General features: G+C 47.3%; 1 protein-coding gene across 1 annotated transcript in view; it reads left to right on the top strand.

The window, feature by feature from the left end:
* PAPPA (pappalysin 1) overlaps nucleotides 1-13277 on the top strand; it is a 3990201-nt gene that overhangs the window by 2807271 nt on the left and 1169653 nt on the right. The gene's annotated exons all lie outside the window — the stretch shown is intronic.

Below are 13277 nucleotides of genomic sequence, written 5' to 3'. Positions count from 1 at the left end.
ACTACAAACCAAAAATAGGGAGGGTGGGTGGGACAAAACAGTTTCAACAGAGATCTAAGCAAAAACTAACAGTACAAACTTTAAAACCAAAAAAAATATTCTCAGCGCTATATATTTGCCGATCCGTCTCAGTGTTTTTTTTTTTATGTTTGTTACAGATAACAAAGCAGCTGCCTCTAAAAGAGTTCTAGAGCCCCTCCCATTTCCAAAATACATATCAAATATCAATGGATCACTTTAGCAAAACAGTAAGGACATAGTCACCCCATCACTACCACATTAGTTTGCTGGTAAAATCTTTCTGACACAAGAAAACGTAAGATACTGGTAATTTCAGAGTTGAAAGGAGTCAGCTTGTTATTCAGTAGAAAAATTTCCTTGACTGATCAGATGCTGTAATCTTGAGGGAAGACAATATACAGATACTCCACATTAATCATGAGTAGGATCCAATTTTCATGATTTTTTTTTTATTGTGTATGACAGGTCATGTTATATGTATATAAATGAGAATAAACCATAGCGACACCAACCAATACATAGCTCATTCAAATCCTGTCTTCTTTTAAACCTCGTTCCTCCTCTGCATATTTGATCCCACAGTTCCCATTTTTTTTCCTATGTAATTTGCTCCTACCTTTTTCTAAAGATCCCAGTTCCAGTTGTTTTAACTCTGTTTGTATCTTCACTACTAAAGTTGGTTTAGACTTTGATTTCCATTTTTCTAGAAATTGCTTTTTTGGGAGTCATCATAATTATACTCAGCAAGGCCTTACTATGTCTAGGCAATTCCTAGTTTGTATCATAGCTCAAAAAAATAATTTCCCTAGTCACTCCAACTTACTCACCCAGCATCTTTGACAGAGCAGTCTGCAGAGAATCTTTAAAGTCTACCAACTCATTACACTCCCAGAAAATATGTTCCTCAGTTACCTCTTTCTGGCCCATCACACCTCCAACATTTGCTGTCTACCTGTCTGCTTAGGGTATAACAATTTTCATGAATTTTGAGACAATGGATCTTTTTATCAAATCATTCATATCAACAGCAAAGGATCTTGCTGCCATGGAGTGGGGTTATAAGTGCATCATTTTTGTGGCTGTGGTATACCAAAGAAAGAAGTGTTCCTTAGATGTTCTGTTGTGAAAAGTGCCTCTTTTGTTTTCTTGTATGGAATTTCTTTCTACTAAAACCATCGGTTGATGTTCTTCACATGGATTACTGCTGTAGTAGCCTTAGCTATATGGAACAGCTAGCCAACTTACAAAGCTTTCAGAGCACATTCCATGCACCCAAACCATTTATCAGCTCAAGCCAAGCTGACTAAAAAGTTAGGTTTTGGGTGCCAAGCCCATCAGAGATTTTCTGCTACCAAAGAGCAGTCCTCTTGAGGACGTTTGGAGATCAACGGTCAGCTAACCACTAACTCTGTTCTACTGATTGGGAGATTAAGTTCCCTTTGTGGGGAAAAAAAACTTGCTTTTTACATTATCAGATAGAATTTGTACTTTTTTGAAAAATATTGAATGTGATGTCCTGTCTCGCCTTCATTCTTACAAAGTTGGGTTCGGATCTAATCTTAGATTAGTCTTGGCCTTATTTTCAAGCTCAAGGCCTTCTGCCAGCTTGTGGCTAAATCCCTATCCTAGCATGCATTAGAACTATCCCCAGATCTCATTTGCCACTAAACAAGATTAAGCGTTTGTCTGCTAGCTGTGGCTAAGTATTGTCTTTTTGATTACCCTTTGTCTGTAATTCTAAAATTTAGGAATATTTTTCTAATTTTACAATTGACTGTGTTTATTCGTAGCTAGATATTTCCGTAATTGAGCTGTTTTTTTTTTAATTTGGCCATCGTCATTCATTACACCTTGTATCCCCTTTCCCAGCTTGTGTTAATCTATAGTGAAATAGTTGGTTACTTTAAAGAACTGTTAAGTAGCCCATTTAAGTTAGAGGGCTTTTAATGCTACCTTTTTTGTGACCTTTTTCTTCTCTGTTTGTTGCTAGTGTTTTTCTCCCGTAGTAATATTACAGTTTGTTTAACTTAGAGGATTGTAATACGGCTGGTTTAAGTTACAGGGCTTAGCCTTTGTCTTCTCTGTTTGTTCTGGGTCAGGACCCGTTTAAGTTAGAGGACTTTGTTACTGTTTTGTCCCCGTGTGTTCTGTTTCCTACATAGCTCGCCCCGTTTGTTAGAGGGTGCAGTTTATCAGCTGATATGTGTATATATATATATATATATGCGTGTGTGTGTGTGTGTGTGTGTGTGTGTGTATATATATATATATATATATATATATTTATATATATATATATATATGTGTGTGTGTGTGTGTGTGTGTGTGTGTGAAGTTTTCTGTTCTGTTTTCATGTAGGTGTCTGTGAAAAAATGTCTGGCAAGGAATGCAAACCAATGGGCTCCAAAAAGTGTGATAAATGTAGTAAAAAAATACCCCTTAGTGATAAATGCACTCTTTGTGTTTATTGTCTTGGGGCTGCAATCTCCAGGAGTCATGCTCCATTTGTCATGCCTTTAATCATAGAGCACTCCTGGAGAAGAAAAACAAATTGATCCTGAAAGGTCTTCTAAAAACCCCCTTCTCAGAGGCACTGGAAGAAGGTCCGGGTTCATCTAAATCTGATATATCTCCCTCTTCTAAATCTGACAAATCTGGAAAGAGGCCTTCTTCTTCTACTTCATTGGATCCAACATATAAAATCCCTAGACTCTCCTCCTCAGATCTGAAGGCTACTGGATCTGACAAAGCTTCACTGGCTCCGACACCTTCTTGCTCGGTGGTGGTTGAGTTTGAACTTAAGAGCCTGTCTCTGACTTTGGAATCATTCTCCCCTATTCTAAGATTTCCTAAACTACAAAGGACAAAATCTGAAACCCCCTTGACCTGGTCTTCTAGGAGTTTCTCTGACAATGGCATGAATCGGGTGGTACAGAAGCTTTTACAGACACCGGCGCTGGCCAAATTACTGTTGGATCCCAACCCCAGGGCTTCGGATCCTACGACATCCGATTCCTCTGCCCTGACTCCTCCTTCGATCTATCCTCTGGCTTCGGAGTTGGATGGTCCAGAGTAGTCGAACTGTGAGATCTGAGACCCACCATGGGTTCTAGGGATCTGACCATGAATCGGACATCCTCGGCGCCATCAGAGCTGAAGGAGTCTAGGAGACGACACTCTCCAGTCAGGTCTGGTGGCGGCAAGTTGGATTGGACAGCTGTTGGATCCGACTGTCTCTCGGGGCCTCTGCTCTGGTGAGTTCAGCTCCTACCTCAGCCTCAGGTCCATCGTCTTTGGTTCTGGCGGGTCCCTCGACTTCTTTGGATCCAGGAATTTCCTCGGATCAGGAACAGGGGGATTTTGATATAATGAGGAGGGTGCTGTTTCCACAGACAGGTCCACAGTCCTCTCCAGATGTTCCTCCTTCTAAAGTTTCAGTGCCTGCCTCTATACCTCTGCATCCACAGGGACACAGAGATCCTAGGCCTCAGGATGCCCCCAGGGCACCCCTCCACTCTGCCAAAACCTCCCCAGAGTATCCTTCTGACAATGTTCCTCAGTAGAGACTGTGGAAGAGGAAGCACTTAAACTCTCCAGAGGAGTCAATCACTTCCGATATGGACTTCGATGAAGCTGAAGGGTCCTCATCACCTCCTGTTGATGTCTCCTTTGGAGACATCCTGGAAATACTAAAGCAGAGAGGTGGCTGGAAGTCCACTAACTCTTCGCCGATGGAGTCCATATACCTGAAGGATTTCAGATCTCACCCTTCCACCACTTGGGTGCCTCCACCTTTTGATGAACTCATGGACCTGGTTTCTCGAAAGGCGTGGGAGTCCCCAGATTCTGTGGAGCCTGTTCCTAGGAGGCCAGACAAATTTATTCCATCCTCCTCTGACAAGTCTTTTCTAATGAAGGGAGTCCCATTTGATGATATGGTCATGGTGATGGCCACTAGGAAGGAACTGTCAGAGATGTTTTTCTCTGTCCATCCCCGAACAAGGAGTTTCGGACTATGGACAGGTATGGAAAGTGCATTTTTTCCTTCAGCAGCTTTTTCTCTTAGATCACTGAATTACCTCACTCATTTTACTACAAGACTGCAGAGGGATCTCCTGAAAGAACTAGGAGATACCCCCCAAGGTTCAGTAACTGAAGGGGTTGCTGACAAAGTATCTTCTCAGGTCGCTACCTTAAATTCAGTTGTCAACACCTCCATGAGACTCATCTCCTGTGCAGCAGATGGGAAGAGTAGAGCAGTGGATTCTGTAATTTCCCTAAGGAGACATTATTGGATGCGCTTATGTGGCTTCTCGAAACCATTTAAGTCTTCCTTTGTAAATGCCCCACTTGACGGCTAGTCCTTGTTAGGGCCTAAGGTAAAGGACACACTTACCAGGTGTGGACAGGAAGGAAAGACTCTGTCTACCGTTGGAATCTGTTTTTCCATGCCTAGTAGACCTTATCCCAAAGGTCAGAGAGGTAGTGGTAAAATGTGTTTCGGGAAATCACAGAGATCTTTTCAGGACACATGTGGTGAAACTTCTCCTAGAGGCAGAGGGGAAAGTAGTAATGGAAGACACCAACCTTGTGGCAAAGGGGGCCCACAAAATCATTGCGACAGAGAATCCTTCTTTGGTAGTCCCTTTCAGCACTCCTGAAAGGAGGCCCGACTGTTGTGCTGTGGAAGCAGTCGGGGGTCGCTTATCTTTGTACCCAGAAGCCTGGTGACAAGTAACAAAAGACAAATGGGTACAAAGCATCATATCCAGGAGTTAACAACATTCCTTTTACCCTTCCCGTCCCAAAGATAAAAACAAGTTTCAGATGTTCCACCCAGTCAAAAGGAACAGGCAACTGTAGAAATTCAAAAGTTGTTAAAAAAAACGAGTCATCCAACAAGTCCCCACAGACCAAGTAGGATCTGGAACTTACTGAAGATTCTTTTTAGTTCCAAAGAAAACAGGGGACTGGAGACTAATTCTGGATTTCAGCATTCTAAACAAATCAGTAAAAAAAAAAAAAAAAGAACAAGTTCTGGATTGTGACACTGCAGTTGATTCTCCCATTCCTGGGAAAAGACAATAAGATGTGCTCTATAGATCTCCAGGATGCATACTACCACATAAAAATGAACAGGTGATCCAAGAGACACCTGCGCTTTTGGCTGGGAGCCAGTCACTACCAAATTCGAGCTCTGCCCTTTTGCCTCACTACAGCCCCCAGAGTGTTCACCAAATGTATGGGAGTAGTAGCAGCTCACTTGAGATGTCTAGGATTCTGGGTATTTCCATACTTGGATGACTGGCTCTTAACTGCCACGACTAGGCATCTTCTAATCAAGGCCAGGGACTCAACCTTGCAACAGTGCTCCCACCTAGGGATTTCCATAAAGTACGAAAAATCTGCCTTAATGCCTTCTCAGCATGTGGTATTTATGGGGCAGAATTAGACTCTTCACAAATGAAGGTGAAACTTTCACCAAGTGTTTATAGGGCAGAATTAGACTCAACACAAATGACGACGAAACTTCCACCAGATAGGATACAGCCTCTAAAGTACCATGTGCGATATCTCTTAAGAAGGAAAAAAGCCCAAGCGAAGATGGTCCTCATAGCTTTAGGGATCATGGCGGCAGCGATAGTTTTGGTTGGCCTAGCACGTCTGCATATGAGGATTCTTCAGTGGTTGTTATCCACTCAGTGGTTAATGCAAGAGCTGCTGACATCTCACAAAATAATCATCACAAAAACTTGCAGGAAGGATCTTCAATGGTGGCTACACTCCTCTCAAGTAATTTTAGATCGACCGTTTGCCCCCCCCCCCCACCAACCAGTGGCCAAGGACGCCTCTCAGATGCGGGGCATTATCTTGGAAAGACAGTCCAAGGCACCTGGCAGGATCACGAGGCCCACTTGCACATCAATGTCCTAGATATGACAGCGGTGCTTTTAGCACTGAAAGCTCTCCAGGACTCTCTTCCCCTGGGAACCGTTGTGAAGAGTCTAATTCTGCCCCATAAATACCTTCCTGAGAACACTGGAAAATATGAAGGTCTCTCCAAACACCATTATATTGGGCGACTTCAACTACCCAAACATAGACTGGGAGCATTACTCTAGCTCCAACACCCTAGACCAAAGATTCCTAGAATTTATAAACTCAAATGCTATGGAACAACTTGTTACCACTCCCACAAGAGGGGAAAACATACTGGACCTGATCATCACCAACATGGGGACTCTGTGCTCCAGACCAGAAGTGTATCCCTCACTGGTAAGATCAGACCATAAACTAATCTCACTGGATATTCACATCCCGACCCCACCCCCTGCCCAGAAAACCACAGTGAAAAACATCTCTAAAGCAAATTTCACACTCCTCAAAACCGAGGTGGAATCCTTCAAAGCCCCCGGGCCTGTGGAAAATATGGCCCAGACCGCAGAATCCTTTATAAACGCATTCTATAAACACCTTCAGGAATGTATGGTTCATGCGATCCTAAATAAAACCAAGACCCAATCCTCCAAAGGCAGATGTCCTGTGTGGTGGACCCCAGCCATAAACAAACTATACAATAGAAGGAGGAAGCTACTAAATGATAGAGCAAAATCCCAAAAAGGGAAGGCATCACTGATCAGTATTCGCAAAAAACTACGGGCACTCATAAAATTGTCTAAGGCCAGCTTCGAGAGAAAAATTGCACAGGACACTAAGGATAATCACAAGGCTTTCTTTAGTTATGTTAGGAACCTGGGTGGGAATTCCCAGAAATGCTCAGAATTAGTCCAAAATGACAAAAAATACACTGAACCCACAGACATTGCCAACATCCTAGCTGACAGGTTCAGCGCAAACTTCTCCCCTCCCTCCCCACCAAAAGGGCAAATATCTATCCCAGCAGAGTGCTGCGGCCCTGACATCTCAGATGCTCAGGTAAGAGCCGCCCTCTCCAAAGCAAAAAACACAGCATCAATGGGACCAGATGGTGTCCCGGGCTGCGTCCTACATGAACTCCAAGAAGAGCTAAACCCAAACATAAAACTACTGTTCAATCTCAGCCTTACTACAGGATATGTGCCCAAAGAGTGGCGTACAGCAACAGTGGTCCCTCTCCATAAAGGTGGTGCCTCAACAGATCCAGGAAACTTATCGCCCCATAAGCCTGACTAGCGTGGTCTGCAAAGCTATGGAAAGGATCATCATGGACCTCATAAATAAAGATATTGGGGACCTACAGACACTGGATCCTACCCAGTTCGGCTTTGTTAAGGGCAGATCCTGCCTCTTAAACCTGGTTGATTTCTTTGAAACAGTCACCAAGGCCATTAACGAGGGGAAGGTGGTCCACACAGCCTACCTGGACCTCGCAAAAGCCTTCGATACAATACCCCACTCGGGCATTATAGATAAGCTCACCAGCTTAAATATACACCGCTATGTCACTAGATGGATTGTAAACTGGCTCAAGGACAGAACCCACATGGTTAGAATTGCTGGAGCCATGTCAGACTCCAAACCAGTTACAAGTGATGTCCCACAAGGCTCAGTCCTGGAACCTCTCTTGTTCGGTATATATTTCTCGGAGGTACAGGCCAACACGGAAGGACTGTGGCTGACCAAGTTCACAGATGACTGCAAACTGGGCGCCATAATCGACTCTCCAGCCGACACAAGCATCCTCCAAAAGGGCCTCATAGGAACAGACAACTGGTGCCAGAGCCATGGCCTCAAGCTAAATGCCAAAAAGTGTATAGTCATCCCCTTTGGCAAAAACAAAGTGCCCACAAATTACCACATAGGTGGTAATCCATTAAGTACAGAAGAAGTAATTAGGGACCTGGAGACCCAAGTTGATAGCAATCTCTCATTTGACAACCACGTGGCCAAAGTGGTTAGAAAAACATTTTATATAGCCCACCTAATCATGAAGGGATTCACATCTAGATCAGGGGAGGTCATCGTGCCTCTTTACTCATCCCTCATCAGGCCCATAATTGAGTACAATGCCCCTTTTGGGATGTACCTTACCAGACACCTGCAGCAACTGGAAAGACCCCAAAAGTACCTCACCAAGAGGATCAAAGGGCTCAAACAGATGCCATATGCTGCCCTGTTAAAGAAACTCCAGCTCTACTCAGTGGCATACCGCCTGTTCAGAGGCGATCTGTGCCTGACGTATAAAGCCATGTCCAACCCGGAATTAATGGACATGTTGCACCTCAGAAAATACAAATCCCATCGAGCTACGCGCTCGAGAGACTTGAACCTCAGCACTGAAATAAATAGGACATGCTGGAGGGACAGATTCATAACCCAGAGGCTCCCTTCACTCTGGAATAAAATCCCAGTCCAGGTTAGGCAGAGTCCCTCATTGACTCTATTCAAGAGGAATCTTGATGAGTGGATGGGAGATCGTAGGTTTACCCCGGGTATCACTTCTGTGTCACTGTTAGACAGAGGCACAGTATACTAACCTCGAAAAAGGGCATACAAAATAAATTTAAAATGGGTGGTGAAAGCCAAACACATTCTGGCTAGGCTTATAAATGCCCTAGGGCAGATAGCCTAGTATGAACCTATGAACCTATGAACCTAATCCAGGCAGACAACATGTCAGTTGTATGGTATATAAACAAACAAGGAGAAACCAGATCTTACTCCCTTTTCAAGAGGCCCTGAGAGTATGGCAATGGGCAACCTCCTCCCAATGTTTTCTGGTAGCAACATACATCTCGGGGAAATCCAACGTGATAGTGGGCAGACTCAGCAGAGCTATTCTGATGCCTGACGAGTAGTCCCTGAAACAGGAAGTAGCGGAAAGAATTTTCCGAAAATGGGGCCAGCCTTGCTGCAACCTCTTTGCGACATCTGTGAATGCCAAATGTAGTAGTTTCTTTGCCTTCAAACCCCCCTCCAGGGGAGTCACCAAGGGATGCACTTGTTCACGATTGGACCCTGGGCCTCCTCTATGCCTTCCTCCCTTTCCTCTAATTCCCAAAGTCGTTCAGAAAGCCAGTTGTTTGGGAAGGGACTTAATACTCATCACTCCATACTGGTCTGGCCAAATCTGTTTCCTCTTTTTGTGACCTCATCTTCTAGAGGAACCTTGGATTCTGGACCCAGTTCCAGACCTTCTGACTTTTACATCAGGAACTCTCCACCCATCCCTTCACAGCCTCAAACTGACAGTATGGCTGCTCCAGTTCCAACGAAAGCCAGGTTTCCAACCCTTTCCTCTTGAGTTAAACACATTTTAATTACTTCACATAAGGCTTCAACAAGAAAAATTTATAAAAGTAAATGGAAAAGATTCTGCCTATGGGCTACCAATAACCACGTAGATCTGTTTTCCATCTCCTATTAGTTTAATTCGTGACTTCCTAGCAAAACTTTTCATTGACGGTGTAGCTGCAGCTATGATTAGGGTTTAGCTAGCAGCGATCTTGACCTTCCACTTGAGAGAGTCTGGCTCCAACATAATGTCTCATAAACTATGTTAAGCCTTTCTCAAGGGTACTATGTTATTAAGACTGCCTATCAAAGACCCTCCAGCACCATGGGATCTAAATTTTGATCTGGAGTAGGGACCTCATTTGTCAGCAACCTGTGGGTCTTGGATCCGTTATCGGATCCGAGCCGGCAACTATTTATACAGCAATGGATCCGAGCTCCTAGCTCCTCCCCTCACCCATAATCCCCTGCCAACCCCAATTGACCTCAGATCTAGTTTGTCGCTCTTAGAAGAGACAGCTGGATTGCAGAGCTCCTGGCGACTGTCAGATAAGTTTTAAGAAAAACTTGTTAAAACAGAAAATCTTTCTTTTCTTAAGTAGTGTGTGTGTGTTTAGGATCCCCTTTGGTTAATTTTATTCTTTTTTAGTGTATTTCCTCCCCTCGCTGGTCGTAGTGTGTGTGTGTGTTATTTGTGTTTTGGGGCCTGGTGTGCTTGTGTAGTTTTTTCTTTCTTGAGAAAAGTCGGAGGCCCCAAAGCCCATTTTTTCTAAGTGCACCGAGTGTGGCCATAAGCTTTCACCGGCGGATGGCCACACTCGGTGTGTTCGGTGCCTTGGGGTTGAACACCTGTCCTAAGGATGCACGATTTGTGCAGGGTTTAACCCCAGGGCACTGAAAGAGCGGAGGTCGAAGCTGGTCCTGGCGGGACTTTTGCCCCCGGAGTCGGCTTCGGCCTCCTCTACTCCGGTGGCACCTCCCCAGCCTGTGGTGGTGGCCACTCCTGACCCCCTTCCTCCGGCTGGGATTCAAACTCCCACTAAAGTGCCGGAGGATAGGGAGGCCAGGAGGGAGAAACGGAGGGAGAAGCACCACAAGCGGCGGGCCAAGGCCTCCGCTTCGGCCCCCCCAGCTAAGCGGGCTTCTCCCTCCTCGGCTTCCAGGTCTCCTCCTCCTCAGCTCCAATCACCTTGCTTCTCCCCGGGACCGGAGGAGGAGGAGACCCGATCTTCGTCGAGGTCATCGAGGCGGCACTCCAGGCCTGACTTGGTGGCCTCGTCGAGATCCACCTACAGCCTGTCTGATGCAGACTTGGACCGGATGATGAGAAGGTTCATCCAGGCCCAGCTGCAGATGGGAGTGCTCCTACCTCCCCCCCATTCGGGGGGGGGGGAGCTCGACACCCTTTTTTGCTCCGATAGCTCCTTCTCCGACCCGCTTTCCGGGTTTGGAGCACTTGGAGCCAGGCAGCGTTGGAGCCAGGGGTAGGTCGGCGCCGACAGTACTGGGTGCTTCGGATCCGACCCTACCCTCGAGTCTGTCGGTTCCATCGTTGGATCCGACCTCTCACAGCCGTGGCCCGAGCTTCGGATCCGAGGGATTCAGTGTACCTTCGGCTCCGTCCAGGTCGGAGCACACTGGTCCCTTGGATCCGACGGTCTCGGCTCCGGTTCCGATCCCTTCATCGGATCCGAGTGGGAGTCGGCTCTCGGAGCCCAGGGAGAGGAGCTCCCCCTCGGCCTTCGATGTAGTGGAGAGGGCTCTGTCGAGAGCATCCAGACCCCCGGCCCTTGTCTCGGCTCCACCCTGCACTCCCTCTCTGCTGGGTCAGGCTTCCATCACCCGGCCACAGGGACAGCTTGCTTCGATGTCCCAGTTTGTTCCTTTGGAACAGGACATTGCTGGCGAGACCTCCTCGGACAGCCCCCCCGAGGAAGTGCCTCGCAAGCATAAGTGTAAGAGGAGGCACGTGAACTCCCCCGAGTCCTTAACAGAGGACACGGACTTGGATGAAGGGGAAGGCTCCCCAAGATCACCCCTGAGGATGTCTCCTTTGGAGACATCATGGAAATGCTTAGGCTCAGGGGGGGTGGTCTACCCCCAAGGCTTCCTTCGATGAGTCCATGTTCCTGGAGGCATTCTAAGCAGGCCCGTCTACCTCTTGGGTGTCCCCTCCGGCCGATCCCCTGGTGGACCTTGTAACCACCAGGGCGTGGAAGGAGCCGGACACTGTGGAGCCTATTCCCAAGTGCCCGGATAGGATTTTGAGGCCCCCCCCCCCGCAGACCGGCCGCACTGGAGCAAGGGTCCCCCTGTAGATGCCATGTTGATGGCGGCAGCCACTAAGAGGGAACTAGCTCAGGAGAGCCCCTCTGTCCATCCTCCGAGCAAAGAGCCTTGCTTGATGGATCGCCTTGGGAAGCGGGTATTCAATTCAGCGACCTTCTCAGTAAGGTCTCTGAACTACATGGCACATGTCATCAGGATGCAGCGAGATCTTATTAAAGAATATGCTGCCTCCCCCTCCCCGGAGTCCATGTCGGCGGAGGACAAGCAATTGTACTCCACTCGTATGGTCACTCTGAGATCTGTTTCTAATACCTCTATGCGGCTGTTGTCTCATGCAACTGAGGGAGCCGCTAGAGCTAGCGGAGCGGGCCTAGTTATGAAACGCCAGGCCTGGCTTCGACATTGTGACTTTGCGGAGCCCTTTAAGGCTTCCTTTGCGAATGCCCCCTTTGGTGGTTCTGCCTTGTTTGGCAAGACCGTTCGTGAGACACTTGTCCAGAGCGAGAAGGACAGGAAGACGTTGTCTGCCGTCGGAGTCCGCTTCTCTGCTCCCCAGAGGTCCTTTTCCAAGAACCAAAAGGGACAGAAGAAGATGCGGTTCCGGAAATTGCAACATTCCCAACCTGCTCCGGACAACCAGTCCTTCCGTGGCAGAGGAGGACAGGGAGGACGCCGCCCTAGAGGCAGAGGGGCACAGAGAAATTTTGGGTCCAGAGAATCCTTCTCTGACCGGCCCACGCAACAGCCCTGAAGGGTTGCCCGACTGCTCCACTCTGGAGGCAGTCGGGGGGCGCTTCTCGAGGCATCTGGCGGCATGGGAGTCCATTACGTCAGACCGCTGGGTGCTTCGTATTATATCTAGAGGTAACAAAATCCCTATGCTTCATGTTCCCAGACTCAAGAACCTCCCCGATGTACCACCCGATCAGAGGGAGGCTGCAGCCGCGGAAATCCAGCAGCTGCTAGAAAAAAGGGCCATCCAACCCATCCCCCCAGACCAGCTCGGATTAGGGTTTTACTCCAGGTTCTTTCTGGTGCCAAAAAAGACGGGGGGACCTGAGACCAATTCTAGACCTCTCCCTCTTGAACCTGTCAGTAACCAAGGAGAATTTCCGAATGGTCACTCTTCAATCCATTCTCCCCTTGTTACGGGAGAACAACTGGATGTGCTCAATAGACCTCAAGGATGCATACTACCACATCTTAATGGACAGATGATCCAGGAGGTTTCTCCGCTTCTGGCTGGGAGCCAGCCACTATCTGTTCAGGGTCCTTCCCTTTGGCCTCACCACAGCCCCCAGGGTGTTTACCAAAGTTTTAGCAGTGATTGTGGCCCACCTGTGACTTCAGGGAATGCAGGTCTTCCCGTACCTGGACGATTGGCTCCTGACCGCCCCTACAAGGCATCTACTCTGCTCAGCTAGAGAATTTTTTCTTCGCCTAGCCCCCCAGTTAGGCATCACAATCAATATGGACAAATCCTCCCTTGCTCCGACATAAGTGATAGACTTCATAGGGGCCAGGTTAGATACGAGAAGTCTACGAGCCTACCTCACTTCGGAATGACTACAGAATCTCAGTTTACATGTGCGGGCCATCCTCCAATCAGAAGCTCCACCCGCAGAATTGGTCCTGAGGGCACTGGGCTCTATGGCAGCGGCAATTACACTCCTTCCGTGCGCTCGCCTAAACATGAGGGTATTACAGTGGACCCTTCAAGTACAATGGTCCTT

Source organism: Protopterus annectens, chromosome 16.part0 (genome assembly GCF_019279795.1).
Source record: "Protopterus annectens isolate FY-2018-M chromosome 16.part0, PAN1.0, whole genome shotgun sequence".
NCBI lineage: Eukaryota > Metazoa > Chordata > Ceratodontiformes > Protopteridae > Protopterus > Protopterus annectens.
Note: the sequence above shows the minus strand (reverse complement) of the source record. Positions and strands in the feature narration are given on the sequence as shown.